Source organism: Cnephaeus nilssonii, assembly GCF_951640355.1.
Source record: "Cnephaeus nilssonii genome assembly, chromosome: 3".
NCBI classification, from domain to species: Eukaryota; Metazoa; Chordata; class Mammalia; order Chiroptera; family Vespertilionidae; genus Cnephaeus; species Cnephaeus nilssonii.
In genome coordinates, this window is record NC_137074.1 from 104,311,977 (window position 1) to 104,319,889 (window position 7,913).

General features: G+C 39.8%; 1 pseudogene across 1 annotated transcript; it reads right to left on the bottom strand.

Annotated features, from left to right (window-relative positions):
* Positions 1-5,497: 5,497 nt before the first annotated feature.
* LOC307094917 (polyadenylate-binding protein 1-like) lies at positions 5,498-7,548 on the bottom strand (annotated as a pseudogene). Its single transcript has one exon. The product of its transcript is annotated as a polyadenylate-binding protein 1-like (transcript).
* Positions 7,549-7,913: the final 365 nt, after the last annotated feature.

Sequence of the window (7,913 nt, forward strand, 5' to 3'; positions counted from 1 at the left end):
GGTGCACAGGATGACAATCAACTGAGCCACCCTGGCTGGACCATAGATTTCTTTATTTTTAAAGTAAAAATTGCATATATTTAAGGTGTATAACATGATGATTTTATATACATATGCATAGTGAAATGATTATTACAATCAAGCTTATTAACATATTATTTCCTCACATAATTACTTTTTCTTTTGTCATGAAAGCACCTGAAATGTACTCCTGTAGCAAGTGTCCAGTCTACAACAGAGTATGATGAACCGTAGTTATCATGTTGTACATTAGGTCTCTGGACTTTCATCCTAAATACTAGTAAGTTCAACTTTATCCAAAATCTTTGACCAACATCTCTCCATTTACCCCTACTGCTCACCCCTAATGACCACTGTTCTACTCACTGCTCTTATGTCTTCAAATTTTTACTTTATATTTTTTAAATTTTTAATTATTTTTTCTTTTGTGTCCTTTTAAAAAAATATTTATATTGATTTCAGAGAGGATGGGAGAGAGAGGGAGAGATAGAAACATCAGTAATGAGAGAGAATCATTGATCAGCTGCCTCCTGCATGTGTCCTACTGATCGAGCCTGTAACTCAGGCATGTGCCCTGACCAGGAATGGAACAGTTACTTTCTGTTTCATAGGTCAACACTCAACCACTGAGCCATGCCAGCCGGGCCTATTTTTTATTTTTAATTACAGTTGATATACATCATTATATTAGTTTCAGGTGTACCCACCCCAGTGACCAGATATTACATATCTTAGTACATGATCATCCCAATATATCCTGCATCCATCCAGCACCACACCTAGTTATTAGTATATTAATGACTATATTCCCTATGCTGTACTTTACATCCCCATGACTATTCTGTAAGAACTAATTTGTACTTCTTAATCTCTTCAACTTTTTTTGCTTATCCCCCAACCCCTTCTTATCTAGCAACCAACAAAAACTTCTCTGTATCTATGAGTCTGTTTCTGTTCTGCTTACTTATTGTTTATTGATTCAATTGTTGATAGATATGTACTTATTGCCATATTATTGTTCATATTTTTAATCTTTTTTTCTTCTTAAATAAGACCCTTTAACATTTCATATAATACTGGTTTGGTGGTGATGAACTCCTTAGCTTTGCTTAGTTGGGAAGCTCTTTATCTGTCTTTCAATTCCAAATGATAGCTTTGCAGGGTAGAATAAACTTGGTTGTAGGACCTTGCTTTTCATCACTTTGAATATTTCTTGCCATTCCCTTCTGGCCTGCAAAGTTTCTGTTGAGAAATCAGCTGACAGTCTTGTAGGAAGCTAATTGCCTTTCTCTTGTTGCTTTTAAGATTCTCTCTTTATCTTTAACCTTTGTTATTTTAATTATAATGTGTCTTGGTGTGAGCCTCTTTGTGTTCATCTTCTCTGGGCTCTCTGTGCTTCCAGGACTTGTATATCTTCTTCCTTCACCAAGTTAGGGAAGTATTCTGTCCTTTTTTCAGATAGATTTTCCTTTCTTAAAAATTATTATTATTTTTTTAGCATGAAATTTAAAAAAAATAAAATCAGAAAGCATCAAATAAATTACAGGATTAGAGTAGGCCCTTTGGCTTTACCACAGAGGGTCTAGTGTTGCCAGATCACTGATATTTTTATTTTTTATTTTTTTATTGTTTAAAGTATTACAAACAGTAGTACATATGTCTCCTTTCTCCTCCATTGACCTCCCCCTGGCCTCCCCTATCCCCCGGCACATGCCTTCACCTTCCCCTCTCCCCCATGTCTGTGTCCATTGGTTATCCTTATATTCATGCATACAAGTCCTTTGGTTGATCACTTAGCTACCCCTAAATCCTCTCCTGCCTTCCCGCTGTAGTTTGACAGTCTCTTTGATACTTGTTTGTCTCTGTATTTATTTTTGTTCATCAGTTTATGATGTTCATTATATTCCACAAATGAATGAGATCATGTGATATTTATCTGTCTCTGACTGGCTTAATTCGCTTAGCATAATGCTCTCCAGTTCCATCCATGTTGTTGCAAATGGTAAGAATTCCATCTTTTTTATAGCTGCGTAGTATTCCATTGTGTAGATGTACTACAGTTTTTTAATCCACTCATCTGCTGATGGGCATTTAGGCTGTTTCCAAATCTTAGCTATTGTAAATTGTGCTGCTATGAACATAGGGGTGCATATATCTCTTCTGATTGGTGTTTCTGTTTTCTAAGACATATTTCTAGAAGTGGATTACTGGATCAAATGGAAGTTCCATTTTTAATTTTTTGAGGAAACGCCATACTGTTTTTCACAGTGGCTGCACCAGTGTGCATTCCCACCAGCAGTGCACGAGGGTTCCTTTTTCTCTGCATCCTCTCCAGCACTTGTCGTTTTTTGATTTGTTGATGGTAGCCAGTCTGACAGTTGTGAGAAGATACCTCATTGTTGTTCTGATTTGCATCTCTCGGATAATTAGTGACTTTGAACATGTTTCCATATGTCTCTTGGCCTTCTGTATGTCCACTTTCGAAAAGTGTATATTTAGGTCCTTTGCCCATTTTTTTTTATTGGATTGTTTATCTTCCTTCTGTTGAGTTGTATGAGTTCTTTATAAATTTTGGAGATTAAACCCTTATTGGAGATAACATTGGCAAATATGTTCTCCCCTGCAGTGGGCTTTCTTGTTGTTTTGTTGATGGCTTCTTTTGCTGTGCAGAAGCTTTTTATTTTGATGTAGACCATTTGTTTATTTTCTTCTTAGTTTATATTGCCCTAGGAGTTGTGTCAATAAAGATATTGCTATGACAATTGTCTGCGATTTTGCTGCCTATAGCTTCTTCTAAGATTTTTATTGTTTCTTGTCTTACCTTTAAGCCCTTTATCCATTTTGAGTTTATTTTTGTGTATGGTGTGGGATATTCAGGACCATTTATAATGAGATCTGAAGGGTTACAGGGAAAAGTCATTCCCGGCAGAAGGAACGGAATGTCCAGAGACCCTGGGGTGGGGAAGCCTTGTCTCAGTGTGACTGGAGGGCAATGAAAACTGGCATTGCAGATAGAGAGGGGGCAAGTGCCAGATCAGGTGGGGTCTTGTAGCCATGGTTAGAAGCTGGGGTTTTAGTGCAAGTTCAGTGGGAGGCCACCGAAAGGTTTCCAAGCTAAAGAGTGACACATTCTTTTTGTATTTTTCTTTTAGTTCAGATCCCTTTGTTTCCTGTGTAGGAATGGATTGTAGCAAGACAAAGATAAAAGTCAGGAGACAAGATAGAAGGCCACAGTAGTGGCCCAAGTGAGTTATGTTGAAGTTGGTGGTGGCAGAGAAGTGGCAGTTTTAATATATGATTTGGAGGTAAACATGACAAAGTGAAAGGACACAGGAAAAGAGAAAGCCAAGATCATTTCCCAGGTTTTACGCTGGAGCAATGGTGTCTATGGTAACTCTATACATGAAGATAACTCAGGGAAGAAAAAGTTTTCTTTATTCCCCCACCCCCACCCACAGGGGGTGAAGTATAGGCAATGGATGGTCAATGGACACTTCCTTAGGAAAATATGAGCATCTTGGAGGCCTAGAATCAAATCCCCCATCACTGTACTCTGAGAATGAAGCTTGGTGCCTGCCACACAGGTAGGTATTGAATAAGGTTTGCTAACTGCATGTGGGAACAAGCAGAACCCAAGTAGAGAGGAGCACCTGGGAGATTTCCCTTGAACATAGGATTTGAAAAGAAAAAAAGTTTTAAATATTATTGGTTATTTTAATTTATATTATATTTACATATTGAGGGCCCATGCCCTCTAAAAAATTTGTAGTAAAATATACACAACATAAAATTTACCATTTTAGTAATTTTAATTAAAAATATATAACATCATTAATTTTATCACAATCTAATAATTTATCTTTCAATTACAGCTGACATACAATAATATTTTAGTTTCAGGTGTACAGCATAGTGATTAGGCATTTATATAATTTACTTAGTGATCATCCCAATAATCTTGTACCAATCTGACACCATACATAGTTATTGCAATATATACCCCCCCTATGGTGTACTTTACATCCCCATGACTATTTTGTAGCTATCAATTTGTACTTCTTAATCCTTTGCCTCTTTTCACCCATCCCTCCAATCCCCTCCTCAATCTGGCAACCAGAAAAATGTTCTGTGTATCGATGAGTTTGTTTCTGTTTTGTTTTTTTATTTTGATTTTTAGATTTCTCTTATAAGTAAAATCTTATGGTATTTGCCTTTCTCTGTCTGACTTATTTCACTTACCATAATACCCTCTAGGTCTATCCTGCTTCCACAAATGGTAAGATTTCATGCTTTTTTATGGTCAAGTAACATTCCATTGTAAATACTAGTATGTACCACTTCTTCTTTGTCCATTTGTCTGTGGTGGGGGCAGGGCCAGCGAGCAGGCAGGAACAGCCAACCTCTTGGTCCCTTCCCCCAGCTGTCAGGCACCAATCACCCGATGGTGGACAGGCAACCGGGGGTGGGTGGCGGCAGGGGGTGGGGCCGGCTGCAGGAAGCTGGGGAAGATGGCCCTGATTGCAGGCCAGGCCTAGGGACTATACCTGTGCACAAATTTCATGTGCCGGGCCTCTAGTAGATAGTATAAGGAAGAGTCTTGTTTTCTTATCCATTCAGCCACTCTATGCTATTTGATTGGTGAATTTACTCTATTTACATGTAAAGTGATTGTTGATAGGTTTGTAGTTATTGTCATTTTATTATTCATATTTTTATTTTTTCTTCTTCTTCTTCTTCTTCTTCTTCTTCTTCTTCTTCTTCTTCTTCTTCTTCTTCTTCTTCTTCTTCTTCTTTCTTCTTCTTTTTTCTTCTTTAAGTATCTAACATTTTTTATAATACTGGTTTGGTGATGATGAACTCCTTTAGTTTCTCTGGCCTGAGAAGCTCCTTATCTCTCCTTCAATTCCAAATGATAGGTTTTCTGGGTAGAGTAATTTTGGTTGTAGGTCTTTGCTTTTTATCACTTTGATATTTCATGCCAATTCCTTCTGGCCTCCAAAGTTTCTGTTGAAAAATCAGCTGACAGTTTCATGGGAGCTCCCTTGCAATAACTAACTGCTTTTCTCTTGCTGCTTTTAAGATTCTCTCTTTGTCTGACCCTTTGGCATTTTATTTTATTTATTTATTTATTTATTTATTTATTTATTTATTTATTTATTTATTACTGTTTAAGGAATTTTTATTAAAGCAAGAATTTTATAATCCAAATTACGTTTCCTTGATCAGTTATCAATTCTGTTATTTAAAACAGAAGTGACATTCTGAGCTATTCCACAGTAAAGAATTATAAAATTAAAGAAAGGAATGCCTTAAATTTTTGTACTTTGCTGAAAATTCTTTTTCCCAGGGTCTATAAAAACATTAATTTGTTTTTATATTTTGCTATTTTTTGTGTTGTTTTTTTGTTTGTTTTTTAATCAATAAGTAATCTAGGACTAGCATTATTTTTTGCTAGACCTGGCATTTGCTCGGTACATAAGGTCCAAAGTTTCCTTTCCTTTATTTATTTATTTTCTATTTTGCCATGTTTTCTTTTCTCTGTAATATTTTTTGATGTTTAGATATTTTTCTTCAGTGAAGCATGAGTTTCTTCTCGTGGTCCCTGATCAATTTTAAACAGTTGGAACACCGGTGGCACTGTTAACTGCTTTCTGGGCAGCCTCTTGAGCTTGGTGGGCTTGTAGTACACCTACAGCTTCATCAACTTTAGAACGGAGAGACTCTGGAGACTCAAGCATATGAAGAAGTTCTGAATTATCGACCTCCAACAACATGCCAGTGATTTTACCAGCAAGAGTAGGGTGCATGGCTTGAATGAGAGGAAACAGCCATTCACCCAACATTTGCTTTTGCTCTTGAGGAGGGGCAGATGCCAACACGGAAGCAGTCAAAGGCTCCTGACCTTGTACATGAACAGCAGGCTTCTTCATGGTAACTTGTGGCTGTGCATTAAGACGTTGTTGAGGACTGCGAACTCCTGCAGCATATTTATACTGTGGAATGGTGCAGACAGCCGGAGTAGCTGCAGCAGCAGCCACTGCAGGACGAGGACCCATTGTCTGTGTTGACGTGTTAGCAACACGCTGTGTGGACATGATTCGTGGAACCTGTGAAGAAGCTGGTCACATAGTACTAAATGGTGGTCTAGGAGCGGCTGGCGGATAGCACCGGGCATATTTTGGAATGGATGAGGTCTGGCACCCTGAGCAGTCCAGTGGGGACTTGGTCTTAGCTGAGCAATTTGGCTAGGAGGATAGTATGCGGCACGGTTCTGAGTCTGTGGGATAGCTGCCATGAAATAACCTGAAGGAGGTGCTGGCTGGTAGGGGTTGATTAAGGGGTTAAGGGGTTGGACACAGCTCTCACACTTGCCATTCTCTGCATATACTGGTTAGTGAGGTGGGCCTGGAACTCTTCTTTGTGCTGAGCTAAAGCTACGTACAATGGTTTGGTAGCCACAATTCTACCATTCATTTCTGTAACTGCTTTAGTGGCTTCTTCTGGGGAGGAGAAACATACAAAACCAAACCCTTTGCTGAGACCACCCTCCATCATAACCTTTGCGCTAGTGATTGTACCAAATGGAGAGAACTCTTTCCGGAGACGTTCATCATCAATACCATCATCAAGATTTTTCACATAAAGGTTAACACCCTGGTATCTGGTGATCTTATCTTGCTTCACCTGTTCAAATTTGCGCTTAAGTTCCATATGCCATTCCACTTTTTTCTGAGCTCAGCCAACATAAATTTGTTTTCCAGTGAGCGCCTTTCCATTCATCTCATCCACAGCTTTCTGTGCATCTTCATGCCTTTCGAAGCTTACAAATCCAAAACCTTTGGATTTTCCACTTTCATCTGTCATTACTTCCACACTTAAGGCAGGTCCAAACTTGCCAAAGAGATCCTTAAGGCACTCATCATCCATGTCTTCTCCAAAATTCTTAATGTAAACATTGGTGAACTCTTTTGCCCTAGCTCCAAGTTCTGCTTCTCGTTCTTTACGAGACTTAAATCGCCCAACAAATACTTTACGATCATTTAGAAGCATCCCGTTCATTTTTTCAATAGCTCTTTCAGCTGCTTCCTGTGTCTCAAAATGTACAAACCCATAATCCTTGGAACCATTTTCATCACAAACCACCTTACATGAAAGGATGTTACCAAAAGCAGAAAAGGTATCATACAGTGCTTTATTATCAATGGATTTGTCCAAATTTTTAATGAATATGTTGCCCACTCCAGTTTTGCGACGTGATGGATCACGCTGAGACCACATGATGCGAACTGGCTTGCCCTTTATTACATCAAAATTCCTGGTGTCTAAAGCGCGCTCCGCGTCCCCTGGCTGCTGAAGTTCACACACGTGCAGCCCAAGGAGCGGCGGGTGGTCATGTCCCTGCAGACCTGATGGAGAGGATGGGCCCGGCCGGGCTGAACTCCTGGTGGAGCATCGCCTCGGTCATGTGGGGTGGAAGTCCCCCACGTAGAGCGAGGCCATAGGGTAGCTGGGGGCGCTGGGGTTCATCTCGGCACAGCTGCCCGCGGGGCCACAGACCGCGACCTTTCCGTGCGAGGAGGGGAGCAGGGCGAGCGCAGAGGGACAAAAATCAAGCGGAATGTAGAATTACGCAACAGCCGCAGGACGGGTCGGTCCATTGCCGCTGGCCGCGGGAGCGAGGTGTGGTGTCGGATCCGGGCAGCGAGAAGGCCTTGGTCTCTGGGTTCCTTCTTGGAGCTGCTGCGGGCGGGTTGGTCTCGGCTGCTTCACTGGGTTATTTTATAAAAAGGAAGAAAAAAAAGTCTGGGGGTGGGGTGGGGGGGAGTCGTGGACTTTTTGTAAAATTTTTTGGGTTTTTTAAAAGGTTTTGTGTTTTTTTTTTTTAAATAATA